The following is a 25,691-nucleotide window of genomic DNA, read 5'->3' as shown; positions in this document are numbered from 1 at the left end:
GACGCAGTAAGCTCCTGGGATTAACCCCCACACTAGGGGGATGATAGAAAGTGATACACTGTTGACATCCTAAAACTATCTGTCGAGCATCTGCTAGAGACAGATGAAACTTCTGCTGTAAGGTTTTGGTAGGCACATGAAATTGTTGATGAAACTGTCGGGCTTGATCCAATGATGAGCTTAAGAAGATAAACTCCATTTGGGTACATCTTTCCACAAGATCATTTTCCTCACTTAGAGGACCAGGCAAACCTGTATGAGCTCAAATATGTTGGACAAAAAACTTGTGACCTCTTTTCCAGATCAATTCCTGAAGTTCCCTCAGCAGCTGGCATACCATGCTGCTAATTTTAATAGGGCCAGGCACTTCTAATATCTTAACTGCATTAACAACATATGATGAATCAGAGAGCAAATTAAAGGCAAAAGAAGAAATTTTTAAACACTTCCAGCACAATTTTGAGTTCAATTACTTGTGGACAGCCGGGTTGATATTGACACAAAATTGGCTCTTGATGGTCAACCATATAGGCTCCACAGCCATTCTTGGATCCATCTGTAAAAATGTTTGGGGTCCCCTGTATGGGAACACTGGAGGTAACCTTAGGAAAAATCACGGGATGTTCCTTAAAGAAAGATAGCAATGGGTGTTTTGGATAATGACTATCTATCTCTCCATGGAATCCACAGCATAATATAGCCCAATCATCTACAGTGCCACATAAGATGTTCATCTGCTGACCTGTATAGGGCACTATGATCGAGGTTGGGGAAACACCAAAATATTGTATGCACTGTTGAATCCCATTCAGGGCTAATCGTGCAACTGCTGTAGGATAATACTCTACTGTTCTAGCTGGAGAAGCTCTGGGATAAACCCAAAGCAGAGGGCCATCTTGCCACAACAATCCTGTGGGCTGCATGTAGGTGGCTAGAATGCATAGCACAATGTCTGCACCCTCCTTCCATAGATGTAACATTGCGCCTTGTAATCCTTTTTCAACCTTCTTTAAAGCTTCCCTTGCTTCATCAGTCAATTGTCTAGGAGAATCCAAGGCTGAATTCCCAGCCAAAATATTATACAATGGTTTTAATTCATAATTTGGTAATTTTAAATAACATCTGACCCAATTAATATCTCCCAATAATTTTTGAAAATCATTAAGAGTCTTAAGGTTATCTTTCCTCAATTCAACCTTCTGGGGGATAATGGTATAAGGACTTACTTTTGCTCCTAAATAATTTACAAGATTGCCCTTTTGTACCTTTTCAGGAGCAATAATCAATCCTTTACCCTCTAATCTCCCGCCGCCAAATGGACAGCAGCCTGTTCATTGGTATATTCAATTAGAAAAGCTCTCCAATCTAGATACTGCCGTGGGCTGAGACATGCTCACACCAGGTTGGTCCAATCATTAGGAGTCATGCAAAATCTGTTTAAGGCCTCAACCTGAGCTATGGTAAATGAGGATATAATGCCATATATCCTGACTGATTCTGCCAGGGACTTGATCACCTTAAATCTAAAGGCTCATGATACCTTTGTTGATTAGCATCCACATAAACAGGATAGGCCAGATGTAGTTCTGTGTAGACTGCCTTCCACACTTCTGGTAGAATGTACTACCTGAAACTCTAATTCCTCCCTCTACAACATTGCAGGGAGGAGGAGCTGAGGGGAACCGCCCAGGAGGTTCCTCCACCATTTTAGGCTTTTTCCTTTTCTTCTTCTGTCTATTCCTTAGAGACTGTTTCCGCATTTGATCTATCAACTCTTGTAATTCTTCTTCTGAATCTGTTTTGTCTGTTTCCTCCTCTGTATCTGTCTTTTCTGAGTCTGTCTCCTTTGCGCTTCCCTGCTTTTCTGACCTCTCCTCTTGAAGCATTTCTAGGGCAGCTTGCCCCTTCTCTATAGCTGCCTGACAACATTTCTGATCCTCAAGGCAGCTACGCACTAAGCGCCATACTGTACGGACCCTAGGTCTTAGAGTCCCCTGTTCCAGGGCAAAATCAAGGTCTTTCCCTAACTTATCCCAGCTCGCCACCATGAGATTACCAGAGGCTGCGAACCAGGGTGCAATGGCATCACATTCGCTCAAAAATCTCTCTATGGTGCTTCTTTTTATTTTTAGTTTCTTTCCCTCAAACAGCTCTTGAAGAGCCAGAAAAATTGGATGAGACTGTAAGGTCCCCATGACAAAAACTTTCTATGCTGCTACAGCTAAATTCACCGTGCATCTTGCTACTTTCGGTTTGTTGCTACCGCGAACTTTACTTTCGGTTCGCTGCTACCGTGAACTTTACTTTCGGTTTACTGTTACCGCGAACTTTACTTGCTCACTACCCTGAGACTTTATAGTCGCTTATTTCCTGCGGTCCTTATTGTCCCAGCTTACCTTGGGAACTTTCCAGCACTGCCCTGACTGCAAGAAGTTCTGATCCCAGAGAGAGTTGAATCCCTTTATGATGGATTCGAGGATTCCCCATACGGGCCACCACTTGCCGCGCCCAACCTCGACCAGCAAGGAAGACACGACCACAGGAGATCTTCAAGCAGTTTACTCAGGAACCTTGATACAATCCTCTGACCTCTATCTCTTTTGACTCTCTCCTCCCGGGGAACGCCCTGCACCACACTTAAATAGCTAGCACTGGCCAGTCCTAGCAAGCCACGTGGGTCATGTAGATAGGCTGTCACTATGCAGAAGCTAGCAGGCCAGGCAGACATAGCCAAATAAGGACTTGTTTACTGCAAGGAGCGCTCACCATTGGGAGGGTGGAAGGCGGAAACCAGCACCATCTTTGAGGTGTGGCACGTCGCAGCTCTCTACAAACAACAAGACTGATTTCCAGAGTGGTAGTACCAGCTTGAAATCCCACCTGCAGTGGAGGAGTGTTCCTCTTTCTCCATACCCTTGCCAGTAATTTCTGTCACCAGAATTTTTATCTTAGTCATCCTGACTGGTGTGAGGTAGAATCTCAGAGTTGTTTTGATTTAATTTACCTGATGACTGAGGATGTTTAACATTTCTTTAGGTGCTTCTCAATATTCTTCAGTGGAGAATTCTTTGTTTATCTCTGTACCCAATTTTTAATAGGGATAGTTGATTCTCTAAAGTCTAACTTCTTGAGTTCTTTGTATATATTAGATATTAGCCCTCTATTGGATGTAGGATTGGTAAAGAATTTTTTCAATCTGGTGCTTGCTGTTTTGTACTAATAACAGCATCCCTTGCCTTACAGAAATTTGCAGTTTTATGAGGTAACATTTGTCAACTCTTGATTTTAGAGCATAAACCATCATTGTTCCCTTCAAGAAATTTTCCCTGTGCCCATGCGTTCGAGGATGTTCCTGACTTCTCTTATACTACTTTTATCGTATCTTGCTTTATGTGGAAGTCCTTGATCCACTTAGACTTGAACTTTGTACAAGGTAATTGTAGAGGGCCGCAATAACATTCACCACCACTAGGTGGCGCTGGCTTCCATTGCGCCCCACGTGGAAGGCCGAGCTAGACAAGATGGCGCTGGCCTCCGCTGCACCAGCCGACTTCCTTTCAGGAAGTTAACTGTGTGCGCATGTGCAAGAGTGCCTTCATGCCAGGTCTTTGCCCACTCCGGGGTGTGCCTAATGAGATCATGGGTAAGTGACCAATCAGGTGTGTATGCGCCGCGCTAGGGTGTATATAAGCTGCGCCATGCCGGCGCGCGGGGCTTCTCCTTAAGATTCAAATAAAAGTTTGGCTGCAGCAAGGATTCGTATGTCCCCGCGTGTTTTCTTGCTGGCGAGACAGCGCGGGACATTTGGTGCCGAGAACCCGGGAAAAACGCCTCACCATCGCCGGCGCCAAGGAGAGCCTCCATTCACGGAAAGGGTCCAGAAGCTGCGGAACGCGGGTGAGACTCTGAGAGACAATGTTTAGCCTTGATCTGTTCCACCTCACTCCTTTGCTAGATGCGGCGGAAGCCTTTATTATCATTTTGACAGCCCTCGGGCTTTCTCTATTGGCCCTTGAGTTTCTAGTTACTGCCAGACGGCGTCAGAGGTCGCATGGGAGCCGCCCAGCTGTTATAGCAAAGCAAAGAGCGCGGGAGGAGGGGGGACAAGGTGGCGTGTCAGAAACACATTTGAGTAAAAAATTAAAGAGCTCAGGAAAGGTAACAAGAAGACAGTCCCCTCCAATGCGGAGGTGAAAGAGTGGGGAAAAAACGCCCCGGGAGAGAAAAAGGGAGGAGATAAAAGGAACAAAGTATTTTGGGAGAAAAACTTTGTCTTTGTGCTTGTAAAAGGTGTGATTAGGCTCTGGAAGCTTTGCAGAGTCATACTGATCAGACTTGATAGAGGTAGACCGCCTGAAAATTTATTCAGGAGAATCAAACAAAAGGACATCTCAATGCCCATGCACAGCTTGATGGAGTTAATGTAATTGGGTTGTGAGTGGAAATACTCAGGACTGTATTTCACTTCCATACCATTTGTGAATGTCAGTTGTGCTGCTCAGATATCCCGTAATATATCTTAGTATCTTACAGGAGTTTGGTTTCAACACGTTGATGGACTAGTCCAGGAATTGAGACAATCCATCGTCCATATCGACTCCACTCGAGTGGATAGTCACCGTGAAAGAGAAAATCCTACCTCTCTGCTGACACCATCTGGTTTTTTCCCTCTTTGTCTATTGTCTGTCCTTGGTGCACCAAGCTATCCCCATGTCTGTCAGTTTATGTCTGTGGTTCTTGCTTCTCGTTGTTTAAATGTTTTATGTTTCATGTTCAAAAGAAAAAATGGTAAAAACTTTATCTGCTGGTCGTTCACACCTTGACTTGGTTTTAACTCGCTTCAAAAAAGGAACAAATGAATAAAAAACAGTTTCAATCAGGCCTTTAGAGCCCTGCACCTGCAGCCAGGAGCCTGGGTTAGCTGGAGAAGCTGACCAGAAGCTAAGCGTCTGCACGAGCTGATCTTAAAGGCACCAGCAGCTTCTCAGCTTCTTTGGTACAAGAGCTGACAGCTGTTTCTCTTAGAGAAATCCCTGACTTAGTATTTGACTCAACAGGTGACAAGGTGCTTCTCTTAAAATCATAGCTAAAAAGGTAAAAATGGTGTTTGGTCTAAATATTAAAGATATGTGTAGCCACTTCAATTTGTTTCTGATTGGTTTTAAATGTATAAATATGCTCTACATGCCTTGGTTATGTACTATTGGCTTTTAAATTATTAGATATGGTTAAAAAGGTGTAACATTGGTAACAAAAAGTTGTCTTAAAACTATAATTTGGATGAAGTCATTCTAGATAACATGTGACATGAGCCAACCTAGGGAAACAGGTCTAAATTGAGCTAATATTTTTATGGAACTCTTATTCTAGAAACCAGGCTTCTAAAAGAATTTAGGACAATGTCTCTTTGTTGAGGTACTGGAGACTACACCATCGTGTGTTCATATATAGGAATTGGCAGTCAAACTTTGTACTAGATTGTTGGAGGTCGAGTTTTGCTTTCCAAAGTTGTGGTTTGCCCTGAAGCTATCTGTATTTTGATGCTAATTCCACTGCCCCAAGAACAGCTGCCTAGTCAGTACTCAGAACTCAGGTGACCTTGTGGTTGTGCTCTGGTGTTACAAGGAGAACTTAAGGATTTGATTAAGGATTGCCAGTGTTACATTGACTAACTCAAACTTATTTGTAATTGAGAAAAAATCAAACAGGTAAAGTCAAACAGGTAGAGATTGCTACAGGATTTACGAAGGATTGATGAGGTTTTAGAACTTGTGGGAGCATTGCAGCTTGTTTACTTACTTCAACCACAATTTCAAGATAGATTTAGAGGATTGATTTTGAGTTTTCATTTCGTGAGCTTGCTTATAATTTTAGGGAGCCCATAAAGTGATATCATTAAGAATGGCTAATATCCTTATATTATGTAATTTTGGTGCTTCTTCAATGTAAGGAGTTAGAACTTTAAATCTTTCAGTGTGTATGGAAATTTTTACTACAAACCTTTGCTCTCAAAATGAGCTTTAATATTTGGGGAGTAGCTGTTAGACTACTCCAGAAAAGAATATTTGAAACTAATTTTAAGCTTCTAAGGATATGTTAATTGGCTAAGTACCTCACCTTACCAGAGGACTTAAGCCTTTGTTATCCACATTGGAGGTAAAGCTTCAGTTGTGTTAATACAAAATTGTAGACTAGAGTCAGGGAAGTATTTTAAAAAGAAACCTGGTAAAACATATCTTATTCCAAGCAAGAGTTATTAATTGGATATTACAAAATACTGATATTTGGCCTATTACATATACAAAATTTTCAGGCAAAATTGATAATTTTACTCTTTACATGCTTTTGTACTTCCTGCATATTTGTGCATACAACCCATAGGAAATGCGCTTACTATATTTATAGGTGGTTCATCTAATGAAAAGGCTACATGTATGATTAGATCACTTGTTAATTCTGTTGAGTTTCTGTTACTTCAACACAGATTATTAAATTCCGTGGTTTAGCCAGTGTTTTTTTTTAAATATCTTTTTTTTAATTAACTTGAGTATTTCTTATATACATTTCGAGTGTTATTCCCTTTCCCGGTTTCCGGGCAAACATCCCCCTCCCCCCTCCCCTTTTTTATGGGTGTTCCCCTCCCTATCCTCCCCCCCTTGTTGCCCTCCCCCCAACAATCTAGTTCACTAGGGGTTCAGTCTTAGCAGGACCCAGGGCTTCCCCTTCCACTGGTGCTCTTACTAGGATATTCATTGCTACCTAGATCTCTCCTGAGAGACACAGCCAGAATACAGCAAACACAGAGGCATATGCCAGCAGCAAACCACTGAATTGAGAATAGGACCCCCGTTAAAGGAATCAGAGAAAGAACTGGAAGAGCTTGAAGGGGCTCGAGACCCCATATGTAAAACAATGGCAAGTAACCAGAGCTTCCAGGGACTAAGCCACTACCTAAAGACTATACATGGACCGACCCTGGACTCTGACCTCATAGGTAGCAGTGAATATCCTAGCCACTGTTTTTAAATCAAGCTCTCAATTCACATACTGATAGCCAATGTTTGGCTTGTGGTTTACAATTGATTTCAATTACTTAATACTTTATTAGAGACAGGTTTTCTACTTAAAATCAATGAGTGATTTCAGTGTGAATGTCTGACAACTCACTGTCCTTTCAGTGCTCTGGCTCAGACAACTAAATTAAACCTTAGACTCATACCTAACTTTAAAAATGGTAATGGAGTTAATATAAAAAGAGGAAGACTCCATTTGCTTACTTTAAATTCTCAGCCTTGCCCTGCCAGCTCAGGGATTTCTAGTAAGACTAAACTTAGACAATATTTACAGGATTTGACATTTCTAATTAATTCTTATGTTTAGGTAAATAAAGTTTGTGAGGTGCTAGAGAAATGGCTTAGTGGTTAAGAACACTAAGTACTGTTCCTTAATAGACCATTTAAAAACTCAAACTGGATTGCCTGGACCCTTTAGCAAGGGAGGACAATGATACCAGGCAGATTATAGGCCTTACATAGGAACAATTAGTCAAAAAATCTCATTCTTTATACATCCAAAACAATAATGCTGGAGACAATAATTTGGTATACAAGTCAATTTATAAATACAAGTGCTCAGTGTCCTCGATTTAATCCTCGAGGACTTACCTTAATAAATAATATCTTTACTATATCTTAATAAATAAAAAGGGGGAGTTATCCCTGTATGCTAAATAATGCTCCTTTTATTTCAATTTTAAAATTTGGATGCCAAAGTTTATGGCACCCTACAACTAGGCATACTTCTGCCTAGGTGAAATAGAGAGATCCACATATTGACATGATCCTGTCCAGATATTTTATATGGGGAAGAGGGAATCTTTGTGTTTTTTCTACAGGATGCTACAAGAGTGTGCCAGCTGCCTGAGTGGCTGGTGAGACTTGCTGATCCTGGGAGCATGAAGATTCAGCTCTCCTGGTTCGGGTCCCTGAAGCCATTCCTCTGCCCTGAGAGGAAGATGGAAGATTCCCCCTCATCATTTGTCATCACAGAAATTTTGCCGTTGCTGCAGTCAGTGTTACTGCTGCGTGTGTCCCGTCCCATTATGGCCCGCTCTCTGACCCTCTGTGCACTGCTGCTTGCTGGAGAAGACTGGACTCCAGCCGTTGCTGCCCCCCTCATTTCCCTGGTGACTCTTGCTGCCTTAACTGGTCATTTTACAGACTGTAGCTTCACAGGAATGCCACCTGCGTAAAGCTACAGTGGACTGGGGAACTCTGTCCTGGTTATTCAGATCTCAGAAATGGTTCCATTGTCTGCTGGTTGTTCCAGAGAAAAATGACTGATCCTGAACTGTCCTGGAAAAGACCTTGACACTTTCGCTGCTATTGTAGCAGCCATTATTGCTGCAGACATTGTGTCTGCAGTGTCTGGAGTTATCCTCTTCTAATCTATTGTTAGACAAGCACAGTGGGTGAACTTTCTGGAGTAGTTACTAACAATTGGGAATTCTAAATTTTATTATAGGAGCGGCTTGACTACGGCCCTTGGTGGTAACAGCTGAGGTGAACCAGATGAGGTGCCCACTACTTATCGGGAGTGGCTCTGTTTGGTGCAGCCCTATGCTGTGGATTAGTGTTCATGCTATGGTTGGTTTGCAAACTCAGATCTCAACAGAAACGTGACAAGGCCGTTATCACTCAAGCACTTGTGGCCATTGAACAAGGGGTCTCCCCTGAAATTTGGTTATCTATCTTCTAAAATTAGTCGGTATCTGAATTCTCTGCTCTTGCATCCCATGGATCTGTGGATCCATTGCACTGGGATGAGAGAGACTCTCTCGGTATCTGAGTTCTCTGCTCTTGCACCCCATGGATCTGTGGATCCATTGCACTGGGATGAGAGAGACTCTCTCTTGGTATTTGAGTTCTCTGCTCTTGCACCCCATGGATCTGTGGATCCATTACACTGGGATGAGAGAGACTCAATGATTCCTTTGATCAGCCCTTCTACATCACTGAGGTTTCCTCATTGCACGCGATAGGGTGATCATGATCTCCCCACTAACTCACCTTCTGGCTGGCCTCTTTTTAGAGTTTGCCCTAGGTCATTATCAGTTACTGTCACACAGCACTGTGGTATCCAGAGACGGGCAACTTTCCTCATGCACAGACCAATCTAAGACACGGGGCCCGGTGGCGATAGGGTTACCCTTCGACGGATAAGGCTGTGACATAGAGGAACGACCTAAGACAGGAGCCACAGCAGATGGATGTAACTGCAGGGACCTAGACCAGCCTAGACAATAATTTACTGTTATTAATTAATAAAATAATATGGGGGAGATGTAGAGGGCCACAATAACATTCGCCACCACTAGATGGCACTGGCTTCCACTGCGCCCCACGTGTGTGTGTGTGTGTGTGTGTGTGTGTGTGTGTGTGAAATAGTCTATAGTCTATAGTAGCTAGTTTATTCTCAACTTTATAAATGCTTTTAATATTAACTGTCCTCCATGTTCCCTCCTTTGACCAGTTGACCCATTCCTCTCTCATCCTGTTTTCTCCTTTATTTTTACTTCTTTGGTTAGAGTAACACCATGATATTTTATATTATTTGTGACTATTATGAAGGGTGTTGTTTCCCTATTTTCTTTCTCAGCAGGTTATCCTATGAGTAGGGGAAGGGCACTTATTAGTTTGAATTAATGTTATATCCAGTCACTTGACTGAAGTTGTTTATCAGGTTTAGGAGTTCTCTGGTGGATTTTCTTGGGTCATTAAGTATACTATTATATCACAAATAGCAATATATTGACTTCTTCCTTTTCAATTTGTATCCCTTTGACTTCTTTATCTTGACTAATTGCTCTAACTAGGACTTCCAAGTACTCTTTTGAATAGGTATGGAGAGAATAGGTAGACTTGTCTAGTTCCTGATTTTAGTGGAATTGCTTCAAGGTTGCTCCATTTAGTTTGATGTTGGCTACTGGTTTCCTGTGTATTAATTTTACTATGTTTAGTAAAGGGGCATAAATTCCTGATCATTCCAAGACTTTTATGATGAAAGGGTGTTGAATTTTGTCAACTGCTTTCTCAACATCTAATGAAATGATCATGGGATTTTTTCTTTGAGTGGTGGATTATGTTGCTGGATTTCTGAATATTGAACAATCTTTGTATCCCTGGGATGAAGCCCACTTGTTCATGATGGATAATCATTTTGATGTGCTATTGAATTCAGTTTCCAATAATTTTTTCCCCTTCTGCAGCAAAGCGTTTATTGCATCTTGAAGAGGAGAATGCCGCGGCCCCAGAGAGTGTTAGCTTTATATCCCCCAAAGCAACGTGTTCCTTCCTGATTGGCCGCATAGCCGTGATCTCATTGGCACGCCCCGGGGTGGGCAAAGACTTGGCGTGAACACACCCTTGCGCATGCGCACTGCATCCTTCGGGGGTGGACAACAGCTGTGCCCTGTACTAACAGGCAACAGCTGGTACGGGTGGCTACCAACAAAGCTGTTGGTAGGGATTGTGAAGAAGGGGTTGCCATCATTCTGTTGATTCTTCCATATTTCTTTTTTTTCCTTTTTTTTCTTTATTAACGTGAGTATTTCTTATATACATTTCGAGTGTTATTCCCTTTCCCGGTTTCCGGGCAAACATCCCCCTCCCCCCTCCCCTTCCTTATGGGTATTCCCCTCCCCACCCTCCCCCCATTGCCTCCCTCCCCCCAACAGTCTAGTTCACTAGTTTCCAATAATTTTATTGAGCATTTTTGCAACAATATTCATAAGGGAAATTGGTCTGAAGCTCACTTTCTTTTTTGGGTCTTTGTGTGATGTTGGTATCGGCGTAACTGTTATTTCATAGAAAGAATTGGGTAGTGTTCCTTCTCTTTCTATTTTGTGGAATAGTTTGAAGAGTATAGATCTTAGGTCTTCTTTGACTAATCTGGTCCTGGGCTTTTTTTTTTTTTGGTTGAGAGATTTTTAATGACTGCTTCTATTTCTTTAGATATTATTAGACTCTTTAGATGGTTTATCTGATCCTGATATGTACTCACCAAAAAGTGAATATTAGTCAATGAGCTTAGAATACCCATGATACAACTCACAGACTACATGAAGCTCAAGAAGAAGGAAGACCAAAAAGTGGTTGCTTCAGTCCTACTCAGAAGGGGAAACCAAATAATCAAGGAAAGTAGAATCTTGGAAGAACATAGGGGGAAAGGAGGAGGGGAAGGGAAAAAGAAGGACAGAATTGGGTTAGGATGAGATGGAGTAGATGGACAAAGGGTCAGGGAATTGAACAGAGGTGTGTAGCAGTAGGGGATGGGGAGATAGGGATAGTAACCAGAGAGACCCAGATGACAAGAAAGCAAGAACCTTCCAGGACATTAGTTGAAATAATCCACAAAGTTGAGGGAGAATTTATTTAGACCATATTGAGAGGTTAGGTATGGCTTGCTCATTGAGGGATGTGGCCACCAATCCATGTCCAAAAGTTGAACCCAGAATTGCTCCTGTGTAAAGCAAATACAGGGACAAAGAGTGCGGCAGAGATTGAAAGAAAGGTCATCCAGATACTGCTCCAACTGGGGATCTATCCCACATGGGGATACCAAACAGACACTATTGCTGATGCAAAAATGCTTGCTGACAGCACCATGATACAGTTGTCTCCTGAGAGTTTCTGCCAGATCCTGTCCAATATAGATGTGGATTGTAAAGCCAACCATCAGGCTGTTCAAAGGGACCCAAATGGAGGAGTTAGGGGAAGGACTGAAGGAGTTGAAGGGGCCTTATCTGGTATCAATGGGAGGGAAGTCCCTTGGTCCTGAGGAGGCTTGTTGCCCCAGTGTAGAGGAATGCTAGAGTATAGGCAGAAGTGGGTGGGTGAGGGAACATGCTCACAGAAACAGGACAAGGGGGGATGGGATATGAGGTTTGTAGAGGGGAAACTGAGAAAGGGGATAACATTTGAAATGCAAATAAGTAAAATATCCTCCTTGAAAAAATTCAGGAGAACACAGGTAAACAGGTAGACACCCTTAAAATGGAAACACAAAAATACTCTTAAGGAATTACAGGAATACAGATCCAAAGAGGTAAAGGAGTTGAACCATATAATATCATCAGGATCTAAAAATGGAAATAGAAACTAAGAAATCACCAATGAAGACAAACCTGAAGATAGAAAACTGAGGTAAAAGATCAGGAGTCACAGATGCAAGCATCAACAACAAACATGTTTGTTTTATTGTATTTTCTTTCTTTTAAAATATTTTTATTTATTTATCTTTACACTATTATTTACACTTTTATTCCCCTTCTAGTCCCCCCCAACAACAGTTCCACATCCCATACCTCCTCTCCACACCCATACCCATGTCTCCATGGGGTCCTCTAAACTTCCTGGAGCCTCCAGTCTCTTTAGGGCTATGTGCATCTTTTTTGACTGAATCAAGAACCAGGAGTCCTCTGCTGTATATGTGTGGAGGCTTCATCTCAGCCAGTGAAGGCTGCCTGGTGGGTGATCCAGTGTTTGAGAGATCTCAGGGGTACAGGATAATTGAGACTGCTGGTCTTCCTACATGGTTGCCCCCCCCTCTGCTTCCTCCAGCATTACCCTAATTCAAGCAGAGGGGTGAGCAGCTTCTGTTCATTGGTTGGGTGCACATATCTGCATCTGACTCTTTCATCTGTTTGTTGGGTCTTTTGGAGGGCAGTCATGATAAGTCCCTTTTTGTGAATGCCCGATTACCTCAGTAATGGTGTCAGGTGTTGGGACCTCCCTTTGAGCTGGACCCCACTTTGGACATTATTTTCCTCAGATATTTCTCCATTTTCTCCTGTATTTCTTTCAGATAGGAAGAATTATGGGTTAGAGCTTTGACTGTGGGATAGCAACCCTATCACCAACTTAATGACCTGCCTTTCTGCTGGAGGTGGGTTCAAAGGGTTCCTTCTCCCCACTGTAGGGAATTTCATCTCAGTTCCCAACCTTTAAGTCTTGAGAGTCTCTCACTTTCCAGGTCTCTGGTACATTCTAGAGGGTCCTCCCTACTTCCTTCCTCCTTAGGTCTCCTGTTTCCATTTTTTCTGCTGGCCCTAAGTGCTTCAGTCCTTTTCTCCAAGGCAATGCCAGACCATGTTCCCCTTTCTGCCCACCCCACCCCCTTTACCCCCATATCCTTTTCTCCATCCTCCCTAGTGGATGCTTTCATCTCCTTCCCATGTGGAACTGAGGTGTGTTCACTTGAGTCCTTCACCTTGTTGACCTTTTTGAGTTTCCTATACTCTATCTTGGGTATTGTGTACAGTTCTTTTTTTGCCTAATATTCGCTTATTAGTAAGAACATACTATGCATATTGTTTTGGATCTGACTTACCTCACTCAGGATGATATTTTCTAGTTACATCTATTTGCCTTCAAATCTCAGGATGTCCTCGTTCTTAATAGCTGAATAGTATTCCATTGTGTAAATGTTCTGTATCTGTTCTATCTTTGTGTGACATTGGGGTTGTTTCCAGCTTCTGGCTATCACAATTAAGGCTGGTATGAACATATTGGAACAAGAACCTCTGTGGAATGGTAGAGCATCTTTTTGGTATATTCCCAAGAATGACATGTCTGGGTCTTTAGCTAGGTCTATTTCCAATTTTCTGAGGGAACTCCAAATAGATTTACAGAGTGGTAGTACCAGTTTGCAATCCTACCAGCAATGGAAGAGTATTCTTCTTTCCCCACTTCTTCAACAAAATGTGTTGTCACCTAAGGTTTTGATCTTCCCATTTTGACTTGTGTAAAGTGGTAGATACCCTTAAAATGGAAACACAAAAATACTCTTAAGGAATTACAGGGATACAGGAATTTGCGTTTCTCTGATCACTAAAGGCTTTGAACATTTCTTTAGGTGCTTCTTAATCATGTGAGATTCCTCCATTGTGAATTCTTGGTTTAGTTCTGTGCCCCTTATTGTGAGATTTTTTTAAATAAATGACTCCCCGATTTTTCTTCAGTCCACAGTAAATTGTAGGGTCAATATTGATGACATGAAGAATAGTTGCCATACATACTCTGTCAAGGAATATGGCTACATTATACATTGATGCTCCTCCCAGCAAAATCTCCATTTCCTGGGGCCTCAAGTATCTGGAAAATTAGGAGCATCTTGTCACACTGACCAGACCAGACAGTTCTCTGCTATATATGTGCAAGTGACCTCAGAACAGCCCATGTATACTGCCTGGTTGGTGGCTCAGTCTCTGGGAGATCCATGGGGTCTGGATTGGTTGAGACTGCTAGTCTTCCTATGGGCACACCCCCCCTTCAGCTAATTCAATCCTCCCTGGACCAATTCAACTATAGGGATCTCAGACTTTAGTCAAATTTTTGCAAGAATGTATCTGATTCTGTCTTAGTCAGATGCTGGTAGAGCCTCTCAGAGGACAGCCATGCTAGGCTCTTTCTATAAGCACCCCATTGCATCAGTAATATTGTCAGGACTTGGTGTTCCCTCATGAGATGGATCCCAATTTGAGTCAGTCACTGGACCACCTTTCCTCCAGTTTCTTCTCCTTCTTCATCCCAGCATTTCTTTTAGACAAGAACAATTATGTGTCAGACATTTTGATTGTATTTGATAACCATGTCCCTCCACTTTAGACCCTTTCTATCTAATAGAGTTCTACTCTTCAAGACCTTACTCTTCCCACTGTTTGGAATTCCTTCTCCTGATGCCTATACTTACTTTGAACTTCCCCATGTATTTAGATACTTAAGAGAAAATTATATAAACCTTTGGATTTCTTTGGAGTTTTGCAAAATGAGAAAAAATTGACAGGAAATGATGAGGAAATGATGGTGGTGTACAGGTGTGGTAACTTCAGAATTTTCCTTTGTTCAAATGAGGGTGATATATACATCTGTACTTGGCTATAGACAAATATGTTAAAGAATATACAAGAGGGACTCCTGTTGTTTGGAGAAAAGATACCTGAAATATATAATTTAATACCCAGACTGGGACCAGGAATGCACAGGTTGTAGTTTTACAAAGGGTTGGGGTAACATTTGTACTTCCTACCCACTCTACTCTGATTCCCATCAGTGGCCTCAGAAACTGGAGCACTGAACATGGAAAGTATCTTTGCTTTCTGTAATCTATACAGTGTTCTATCTCCTATTGCCAGGTATAAATATGTTGCTGGCCCTAGGTCCTGTGTGGGTAAGTGTCACTCTTGTCTAACCACCCACTTTCTTCTCTGTCCTATGCAGTCCTGTCAGGAGCCTGGTGTATGTATATGAAGAGTGGGTTCACACAACCTTAATCTAGAAGCTTGGTAGTAGAATAAATTTTCTCTATTTCTGTTGTTATGTCTCCCTTTTCATTTCTGATTTTGTTAATTTGGATAATGCCTCTGGTCTTTTTAGTTAGTTTGGCTAGGGGTTTATCTATCTTGTTGATTTTTTCAATGAATCAGGTTTTAGATTTGCTGATTTGTTGTATAGTTCTTTTTGTTTCTATTTGGTTGACTTCAGCCCCGAGTTTGATTATTTCCTGCTATCTACTCCTCCTTGGTGAGTGTGCTTATTTTTGTTCTAGAGCTCTTAGGTGTTCTGTTAAGTTGCTCGTATAAGATTGCTCCAGTTTCTTTACCAGTGGATGTGGTGCTATGAATTTTACTCTTAACACTGTTTTCATTGTGTCCTATTAGTTTTTGATATGAGGTGTCAACATTTCACGAAGCTCTACTACATCTAATTTCTTTATTTCATCCCTGGCCAAATTATCATTAAGTAGACAGTTGTTAAGTTTCTACATGTATGTGGATATTCTGTTGCTATTGCTGTTATTGAAGACAAGCTGTAGGTCACGGTGGTCTCATAGGATGCATGGGATTGTTTCAATCTTCTTTCGTCATTTAAGAATTGTTTTGTGACCAATTATATGGTCATTTCTGGAGAAGAGACTATGAGCTGCTGAAAAGAAGGTATATTCTTTTGTTTTAGGGTGAAATGTTCTTTAGATATCAGTTAAATCCGTTTGGTTCATAATCTCTATTAGTTTCACTGTGTCTCTGTTTAGTTTCTATTTCAATGATCTGTCCATTGGTAAGAATGGGGTTGTGAAGTCTCCCATTGGGTCTCTGTTTAGTTTCTGTTTCAGTGATCTTGTGAGAATGTGGTTGTGAAGCCTCCCACTATTATTGTGTGGGATTCAATGTATGTTTTGAGCTTTAGTAAAGTTTATTTTATGAATTATGTGTCCTTGCATTTGAGGTTTAGATGTTCAGAATTAATTTCAATTGGTGGATTTTCCCTTTGATGAATATGAAGTGTCCTTCCCCATCATGCTTCATAAGTTTTGGTTGAAAATCTATTTTATTGGATATTAGTATGGCAAATCCAGTTTGGTTTTTGGGGCCATTTGCTTGGAAGACCTTTTTCCGTCCTTTTACTCTGAGATATTGTCTGTCTTTGTTATTGAGGTGTGTTCCTTGTATGGAGCAAAATGCTGGATCTTGTTTGTATACCCAATCTCTTAGATTATGTCTTTTTCTATGTGAGTTGAGTCCATTAATATTGAGAGATATTAAAGACTGAAGCCTGTTGGTTCCTGTTATATTTATTTCTGTCTATAGCTTTATGTGTTTGCAGGTTTCTCCTTTTGGCTTTGTTGTAAGATTCTTAATATCTTGTCTTTTTTTGTGATGTAGGTATCTTCCTTGTATTGGGTTTCTTTTCTAGGAGACTTTGTAGGGCTAGATTAGTCAATAGATGTTTTAATTTGGTTTTGTCCTAGAATATTTTGGTTTTCCCATATATATATTGATTGAGAGATTTGCTAGGTGTAATAGCCTGAGCTGGCATTTGTGTTTACTTAGAGTCTGCATGACCTCTGACCAGGCTCTTCTGGCTTTCATAGTCTCTGTTGAGAAGTCTGATATACTTCTGATAGGTCTGCCTTTGTATGTTACTTGACCGTTTTTCTTGCAGTCTTAAATATTCTTTCTTTGTTCTGTAGGTTCAGTGTTTTGACTATCATAGGACAAGAGAATTTTCTTTTTTGGTCCAATTTGTTTGGTTTTCTATAGGCTTCTTTTACCTTTTTGTAAGGTTAGGGAAGTTTTCTTCTATGATTTTGTTGAATATGTTTTCAGGTCTTTGAGCTGGGAATCTTCATTCTCCTCCTTTCTAATTATTCTTAGATTTGATCTTTTCATTGTGTCCTGAATTTTCTGGTTGTTTTGGGTTAGGAGTTTATGTTTTGAAATTTCTTTGACCATTGTGTCAATCTTTTTACAATATATTTATACCAAAGATTCTCTCTTCTAGCTCTTGTATTCTGTTGGCGATACTTACACCTGTAATTCCATTGTTGCTAGGTTTTCCTTTTTCTGGATTGCCTCCATTTACATTTTCTTTATTGCTTCTACTTCCAGTTTTAGGTCTTGGACTACTTTATGCAATTACTTCACCTGTTTGTTTGTGTTTTCCTGCATTTCTATAAGGGATTTATTTGTTTCCTTTTTAAGGGCTTCTACCTGTTTACTTGTGTTTTCTTGTATTTCTTTCAGTGAGTTATTTACATCCTCCTTAAAGGAATTTATTATCTCCATGAGATAGGATTTTAGGTCATCTTCCTGATTTTCAGGTGTGTTGTTGTATTCATGGCTTGGTGTGGTGGGAGAACTGGGTTCTGATGATGCCCTCATATATTGGCTTCTGTTGCTTATGGTCTTGCACTTGCCTCTCACCATCTGGTTATCCCTAGTGTTTGCTTGTCTGAGTGACTCTGTCTGGAGTCTGCCTCTTTTGTCTCTTGGTTACAGTAAGTCTCCTGGTAGGTCTGTGGCCCTGGCTGTAGCAGACTTCCTGTGTGGCCTTCCAACTGGAAGGTCTTCAGAGGGGCAGAGAAGCTGCTGATTTGTTGCCCTGGCTACAGTAGATCTTCTATGAGGCCTTCAGACTTTGGGTCTTCAGAGAAGCTGTCACATTGTTGTCATGTGAGAAGCTGTTCTCGGGGGAGGGGGTCAACAGACTGTGGTTTCTGTTCCCTTGTGTGCTGCCACAATCCAGGGAGGCATTCGGTCTTTTGGGTCAGTTGTCCTGCATGCCTCAGAGCCCCTGGAAGGTCATTAGACTGTGGTGTCAATTGCCCAGTTGGTTTGTATAGGGAAGAACTCCTGAGATGCTTTCAATCTGTGGTATCCTAGGTGCAGTGGATCTCCTGGGATGTCTCTGGTTGTGGTGTCAGATGCTCTGGGTGCAGTATATCTCCAGAGATGCCTCAAGATGTGGTATTTTGTCCTCAGTGCAGTGGTTCTTCTGGTATGCTTCAGAATATGATGTCAAATGTTTTGAGTGCAGCAGATCCTGAGGATATAGCAACTTCCAGGAAGCAGATTAGCTGGTGGTCTGTCCCATTAGATAGGACCAGGCAGAAGGGGATTGGTATTTGTTTGGTGGGGGTTTGGGGAAATAGTGAATCCAGAGTTCACTGGCCCCCAGCAGTTGCTGTGTGACTTCAGGGTGGGGAGGGTTTCTTACCAAATGCTTAGTGCAGTGGATCCTCTGATATGTCTCATGATATAGCCTCTTCCAAGAAGCAAACTTGCTAGCCATCTGCATTTTCTTTGACTAATGTGTCAATGATTTCTATGGTATCTTCTGCCACTGAAATTGTCTCTTCTATGTCTTGTATTCTGTTTGTGATGCTTGCAACTATGACTCCTTGTCCCGCGCTACGTCTCGCCAGCAGGAACGATGCGGCACACACAGGATCCTACTGCAGAAAAGCTTTAATGCGTCTTGAGAGGGAGAGCATAAGCTTACAATGCGGAGACGCCAAGTGAGGAATAACCGTCCCTTATATAGAAAACTATCCTCGCCTAGGACGTGTCACTCTCTGACTGGTCACTGCCAATTATGCCAGATGACGTACCAAAGCGTACGTGTCCCTTTGAGTAGGGAAGTTACCAGGCGCCTGCGTATTGCCCTTTTTACTAGGTGCGTTCTGCCGGATGCTGGTGCCATCTTGTAATGGAGTATGTGAGGACAGCTCCTCACATATGTGAGGACAGCTCCTCAGACAGCTCCTCACATCTCCCCCTTTTCTGTTTTTTTTTTTAAGCAAACAGGACACCCAGATATAGGAGGGCGAAGACAGAAGTCATATCCTCGTACAAAGTTGGTGAACCTGTACAAGAGAGATACCCTTAGGCTGTTGTTGGGACCCAGGGCATTCCCGACCCGTCGCACTGCCATTTTTCGAGGGAGGGAAAACTGGGGCAGAAACCCTCATGTAATATGACATGCCTTCCAGGGAGCGTATTTGGTAGAACTTCCCTGTGCGATGCTAAGCTTGAGGGGTGCCTCATGGGCTGCTCAAGCCGGACACTCTAATCCTGTGCAATGAACCGAGGTTCTAGGAGTGCAAGAGCTGTCCAGCCGGCGACCTGTTGCTTGAGCATGGTCAACCAGATATCGGCTGACGCTCCTTGTTCAAGGGATACAAGCACCTGGGCGATCACTACTTTGTCCTTTCTTGTTTGAGATCTCAATTTGCAAAGCAACCAGAGGAGTAACACTAATCCACAGCAGAGGATCACTCCAAAAAGTCCCACTCCCACCCATTCCTTGAAATAAGAGACTGCTGAGGTTATCCAGAACGACAATCCCTCCGTCAAAGACAGGTCCAGTCGGGTAGAATTTACTTGAATGATGGTCGCTCTCAGCTCTCGAAGTGTCTGTTCAAACTCCGAGGTCCAATTCTGTAACAGATGCTGTGAAAGACTCTTAGACAGATTAGCAGCTTGGGTAAATTTGTCATATTATATGGAGGTGACACAAAGGCCTGGGAGTTTTTGCTCACAGCCAAGCTGGGCCAGTTGCCTTAGAATGTCTAATTGCTCTTGGACCAGATCTATATGTTGGTTGACAAGCATAAGGCCTCCCTATATCTGAGTATTGGCCGAGGCCTATCTGTCCCGAGCCACAGAGACGGTGGCCAATAAATCATTGATAGTTTGGGTTGTCTGTACTGAATTTGACAAGGCCAATGCCGAGGCAGTAACTGAGGCAGCGACTGCTGTCGTAGCAATAATGCCAGCAATAATTGCAGAAGTACCAAAATCTCTTTTTCCTCTAAATAAGGTCATGGTCCCCGGGGTATCAACAGGGATCGGGATAAAGCGAGGCATGCGGGTAACTATTGCGATATTTTATATGAGTAGCTGTCCAGACAGAGGCAGCAGGTTTGATGTTCCCCGTCCAGGAAAATGACAACCGTCCCTTTTCGCTCTTTCCTCCAAGTAGCATCACCATGGGCGTAAGATCAGTGCAGCTACCATTAACGCAATGTAAGGCCACCACCATAGAGAACTGTGGCGTTAGCCACAATGTCCTCCTCACCAGTTCCCCATGTGGCCTCCCTTAACCAAGCAGAAGATTGATTACATAACATAATGCAAGGGAGATCAAAAGATGTTTTGTTGAATATGCCAAAATAAAGGCTGCCCTTAAGGGGAATAGTCCTATTTTCTTTTAGTCGTTCAACCTGTGGATCCTTAGGTAAATAGGCCAACCCTAAATCCCTGTTAGTGGTACATCACCGGCATCAGGAGTGGAAAGGTTGACATTATTCCCCATCGTAGCTCGCCCTGCACCATTGCTGGCATCCATGGAAGAAGAGTGAGGAGGTGCAGGAGTCCCAGTCCCTTCTTGATCACTTGCTGTGATGCTCTGAGTAAGTCGTCCTGGGATCCATACGGGATTTTCATTGTCCTGTGGAAAAACACAGACAGCTCCCCTGGATCTTTTAAAACAGGATCTGGGCCTCTCCATTCATTTGTCAATACATCCTTCCATTTGACTAATTCTTTTGTCCTCTTGGGCTCTGAGCAATGTCGCTCAGCCGCTGTTTGTCCAGCTTCATCAAGATTTAAAAAATTTAAGGTAAAAAGGGCCAGACCAGTGGCCACTCGGGGTGTTGGGGGGAGTTCTATCATAATTCCCCCTCTTTGTTTTATTAAATATGATTTGAGCATCCGATGAGCACGCTCTATGATTCCCTGTCCTTGAGGGTTGTAGGGCAGGCCTGTCAGGTGGGTAACCTGCATCTGAGCACAAAACTGACGGAATTTTTGAGATGTGTAGGCGGGGCCATTGTCAGTTTTTACACATTTTGGCTTTCCCCAAGCACTCCATGCTTCAAGGCAGTGCTGAATGACATGTGTTGTTTTTTCTCCTGTAAGTGGGGTGGCATGTAGAATGCCAGAACATGTGTCTATAGATACATGCACATACTGTAATTTTCCAAAAGTAGAATTATGAGTAACATCCATTTGCCAGATTTGCAATGGCTGTATTCCTCTCGGGTTGACCCCGATGTGAGGAACTGGGAGGAACTGGCAGCACTGTTGGCATTGGGTGACTATATCATGTGCCTCTTTTCTAGTTATAGAGAAGCGGCAGCGTAATGTTTCTGAGGTGACATGGAAATTGCCATGAAAGGCTTTAGCGGCCTCTAAAGGAGAGGCCAGGGCCACAGCTATCATTTTTGTGGCTTTGTCAGCCAAATCATTCTCTGAACTCATTGGGCCAGGGAGTCCAGAATGGGCCCATATATGAGTAATGTATACAGGGAATCTTCTATTTAATAGGATAATTTGGATTTTTCGGAAAATATCTGCCACCTTACTAGTGGTTTTAATTATACCGGCGGTTTCAAGAATACTAACAGCATTAACCACATAGGAGGAATCTGAAACAATATTTAGAGGAACCTGGAATTTTTCAATGACCTCCATGACCACTAGGCATTCTACCACTTGGGGTGAGGTTTCAAAATATTGTCGTGAGAATACTTGGGAGTTTACCACATATGCTCCCACCCCTGTTTTTGCCCCATCCGTATACACTGTTATCCCCTCCTTTAATTGTCTGTGGGATGTGACGCGAGGGAAAACAACAGGTTGTGATCTTGCAAAACACAATAGGGGGTGTTTAGGATAATGATTATCTATCTTCCCTGTAAAGGATGTGAGCAGCACTGCCCAATCATCAGAGGTAGCGGCTAGAGTTTGGACCTGGTAGGGTGTATATGGGATAATCAAGGATTGGGGTGGAGTCCCAAAATGACAGATGGCAGCTTTTAGGCCCTTAATAGCCAGATGTGCTACTGCGGCTGGATACCAATCAATAATCTTCACAGGGGAAGCATGTGGATGGATCCATAACAGTGGGCCTTGTTGCCATAAAACTGCAGTGGGTAAATCCTTGGTATCTAGTACACAGAGTGAAAAAGGTAGAGACCAATCAATGCGTTGCAATTGGGCCTGTTTTATGGCATCTTCTACTTTTAGTAAGGCCTTGGTTGCAGCGGGAGTTAGCACACGAGGGGAGGTGATGTGGCCGTCCCCTTCCAATATTTCGAACAAAGGTTTTAATTCTGCGGAAGGGATTTTCAAAAATGGTCTCAACCAGTTGATGTCTCCCAAGAGCTTCTGAAAGTCATTAAGAGTATGGAGGTGGTCTCTACGGATTTCCAGTTTCTGGGGTATAATCTTATCAGGGAAAATAATGGATCCTAGAAAATGACCTGTGTCAGCAATTTGGACCTTTTCTGTAGCAATATGTAAGTCCCATTGTTTAAGGGTTTTTTTGTAATAAGGAATAGGCTTGTTTGAGTAATTCTAAGTCTTTATGACACATCAATATATCATCCATGTAATGGATTAACAGTAAATTTGGATAGGTCTCCCTGACTGGTTTGAGGGCTTCCTGAACATATAACTGACACATCGTAGGGCTGTTGGCCATGCCCTGAGGTAGGACCTTCCACTGGTATCTTTTATCAGGTTCAGTATGATTAATTGATGGGACAGTAAAAGCAAACCTGGGCCTATCAGGGGGGTAAAGCAGAATAGAGAAAAAACAATCCTTGATATCTATTATTACCAAATTCCAATCTTTTTGTAGGGCCGAGAGTATAGGAAGGCCCCGCTGAATGGGTCCAAGGGATTCCATCTGATCGTTAATGGCCCTCAAGTCATGGAGTAGTCGCCATTTTCCTGATTTTTTCCTTATTACAAAAATTGGGGTGTTCCAAGGAGAGGTGGAGGGCTCCAAATGTCCCAATCTTAATTGTTCATCCACCAGTCCTGTAGCTGCCTGTAATTTCTCAGAGGTTAATGGCCATTGGGGAACCCACACCATGTCCTCCATCCTCCATGGTATGGGTCGTGCTGCCCCAATGGCGCCTAGGAAAAACCCAGGCCTTGTTTATGGGGGTTGGCGATCGGTTCAATGGGCGTGAGACAACCCTGTTCTAATCGCCCTAGGCCTTTCCCTTCCTTATAGCCCATCCTTGACATCATGTGGGCCACTTGTGGGGGGTATTCATTAGATAAGGTCAGTCCCATGGTCTGCATAACATCCCTCCCCCAAAGATTAACAGGCAGAGGAAGTACATAAGGAATAAATTGTCCCTGTCGGCCATCGGCAGTTGTCCAAGTTAGAGTGGCAGAGCTGATCATAGGGCATGACTGGTAGCCTAATCCTTGTAGTGAGTGAGAAGATTTTGTGGTAGGCCATGATTGAGGCCACCATTTTGAGGAAATTATACTTTTATCAGCCCCAGTATCCAGTATGCCTTCGAATTTCTTTCCATTAATTTCTAAGCTCAATTTTGGGCGGTTGTTAAGGTGAACCACCAAATATGCCGAATCATGACCAGTGGACCCCATGGGTCCCTTGGTATCCTGTATCGTGGCCTGGGAGCACGGAAGGAGTAATGACTGTGCTATTCTATCTCCTTTACTTATGGAAAAAACCCCATCGGGACTTGAACAAATAATCTGAACATCAAGAGAGCGCTGAGCTTCAACAAGGCCTGGATGGACTATCAGTCCTTGTAGGGTGAGAGATCCTCTCCCAAGGACAAGGCCTATGGTTCCCAGGGGTAGAGGCCCCACAGTCTGAGCAGAAATTGGCTGAATGCCCATTTGGGGCATTAGAAAGAAGTCTGAGGCGGCACGCAGGTCCAATTTTGTGTCGCCTCTTAGGGGACCTCCTCTGCCTGGGTCATGGCCCTGTGAAAGCGGTTCCCATATCTTTGAGGGCCCTGGGACCGGGGGCCCACCAGCCCGTTTTTTGACATCTCATTAGGTCGAATCTCCAAAGGAGGGAGTAGTTTGCCTTTAATGTCTCTCACTGATCAGCACTGGTCAGCCCTATGGTAGCCTTTGCCACATCGGACACAGAGGGTTGCAGACCCCCTATCTCTTTTTGTCATCCTGCAGTCTCTTTTTAGAAGGCCTGTTTTCCCACATTGAAAGCATGATCTTTTATCCGTCCCTTTAACGGGGTGTCGCTGGGACTGGAGAATGTCGGCCGCCAGGCCTGAGTTAGTAAGGGGCCCTCCAAGTTCCCTGCAAACTCTAAGCCAATCCTGTAGCACTTTATTTCTTTGGGGGGCTATGGCTGCTCGGCACTCCTGGGTGGCTTCCTCGAAAATGAGCTGTTCTATAAGCGGTGCTGCTTGTTCAGGATCGCCAAAGATTCGTCCTGCAGCCTCTGTCATTCTAGCTACAAAATCTGAGAAATTTTCCTGGGGTCCCTGAACAATTTTTGTAAGTTGATTATCAATCCCTCCTCTCCTGGACAGTGCCTTCCAGGCGCTAATAGCCGTGCTGGAGACCTGAGCATAGGTGCCCCAGTGGTAAGCAGACTGATCAGCTGCAAAGTGGCCCTGTCCTGTTAAGAGTTCGAAAGTCCATTCCTGTTGCTCAGGTATTAAGGCCGTAGCATTCGCTCTGGCCTGTGTTTGGGCTGCCTCATACCAGAGCGCTTTCCATTTCATGTATTGGCCCATGCTGGCAAGGGCTGCCTTAGCAATCATCTGCCAATCAGCTGGTGTCAATGCTGTCATGGCCAACCTGTCGAGTTGTGTTAGAGTAAAGTTGGCCGTGACTCCATACTTTCTAACTGATTCCGCTAATTCCTTAATCTGATTATATTCAACAGGGGCATGGACCCGTCCTCCCTCCGGAGTCTCAAAGATAGGAAATGTCATACTCAGCTTTCTTTCACCCTCTAGGGGACTAGTGAGAAGGCGCGTGAGCATGTCTCATATGGAGGGGGCGCCGTTAGTGGTGGCCGCGCTAGAAGGCTTCTATTACTTCCCCTACATTCATCGGGGTAATATCTTTCCTCCTCATATTTAACTGCTTCCTCATCTAGCTCGGCCTCCTCCTCTGAGTCTAAGGTTTTATTTTCAGAGCTTTCAGAACTGTTGAGGTTCAGCGCTTCTAGCTCTTTCACAGTGTATAGGCTGGCTCCCCCTCCTGGTTTATGTGTAGAGGAGGAAGTGCTGGAATCTGAAAATTTCAACGCTCCCTTGTCTGCGGACTTACCGGGAGGGCCTTTTTTGTTTCTTAGGATGTCCTTTTTCTTGCGCGCGCCCAACCTCTCACTACGTTCGGTTTCTGACATACTTTCCCGGACTACCTCGAGAGTGGCCTGTCCTTCTACTACTGCTGCCTTACACGTTTCATCCTTTAAACAATTCTTAACCAGCTTCCATATAGCTTTGGTCCCTAGGCGCAGATCCTCTTCCGCCAATTTTCTGTCAAGGTCTTTTCCAAGTTTGTTCCATGAGGCAATTGTAAACGAGCCTGAACAGGC

General features: G+C 43.1%; 1 pseudogene; it reads right to left on the bottom strand.

Moving 5' to 3' along the window:
- Nucleotides 1–20,914: 20,914 nt before the first annotated feature.
- On the bottom strand, nt 20,915–25,131 carry LOC134484217 (igE-binding protein-like; annotated as a pseudogene).
- Between the last annotated feature and the right edge of the window lie 560 nt (nt 25,132–25,691).

Source organism: Rattus norvegicus, chromosome X (genome assembly GCF_036323735.1).
Source record: "Rattus norvegicus strain BN/NHsdMcwi chromosome X, GRCr8, whole genome shotgun sequence".
NCBI classification, from domain to species: Eukaryota; Metazoa; Chordata; class Mammalia; order Rodentia; family Muridae; genus Rattus; species Rattus norvegicus.
This window is presented reverse-complemented; position numbering and strand designations above follow the sequence as displayed.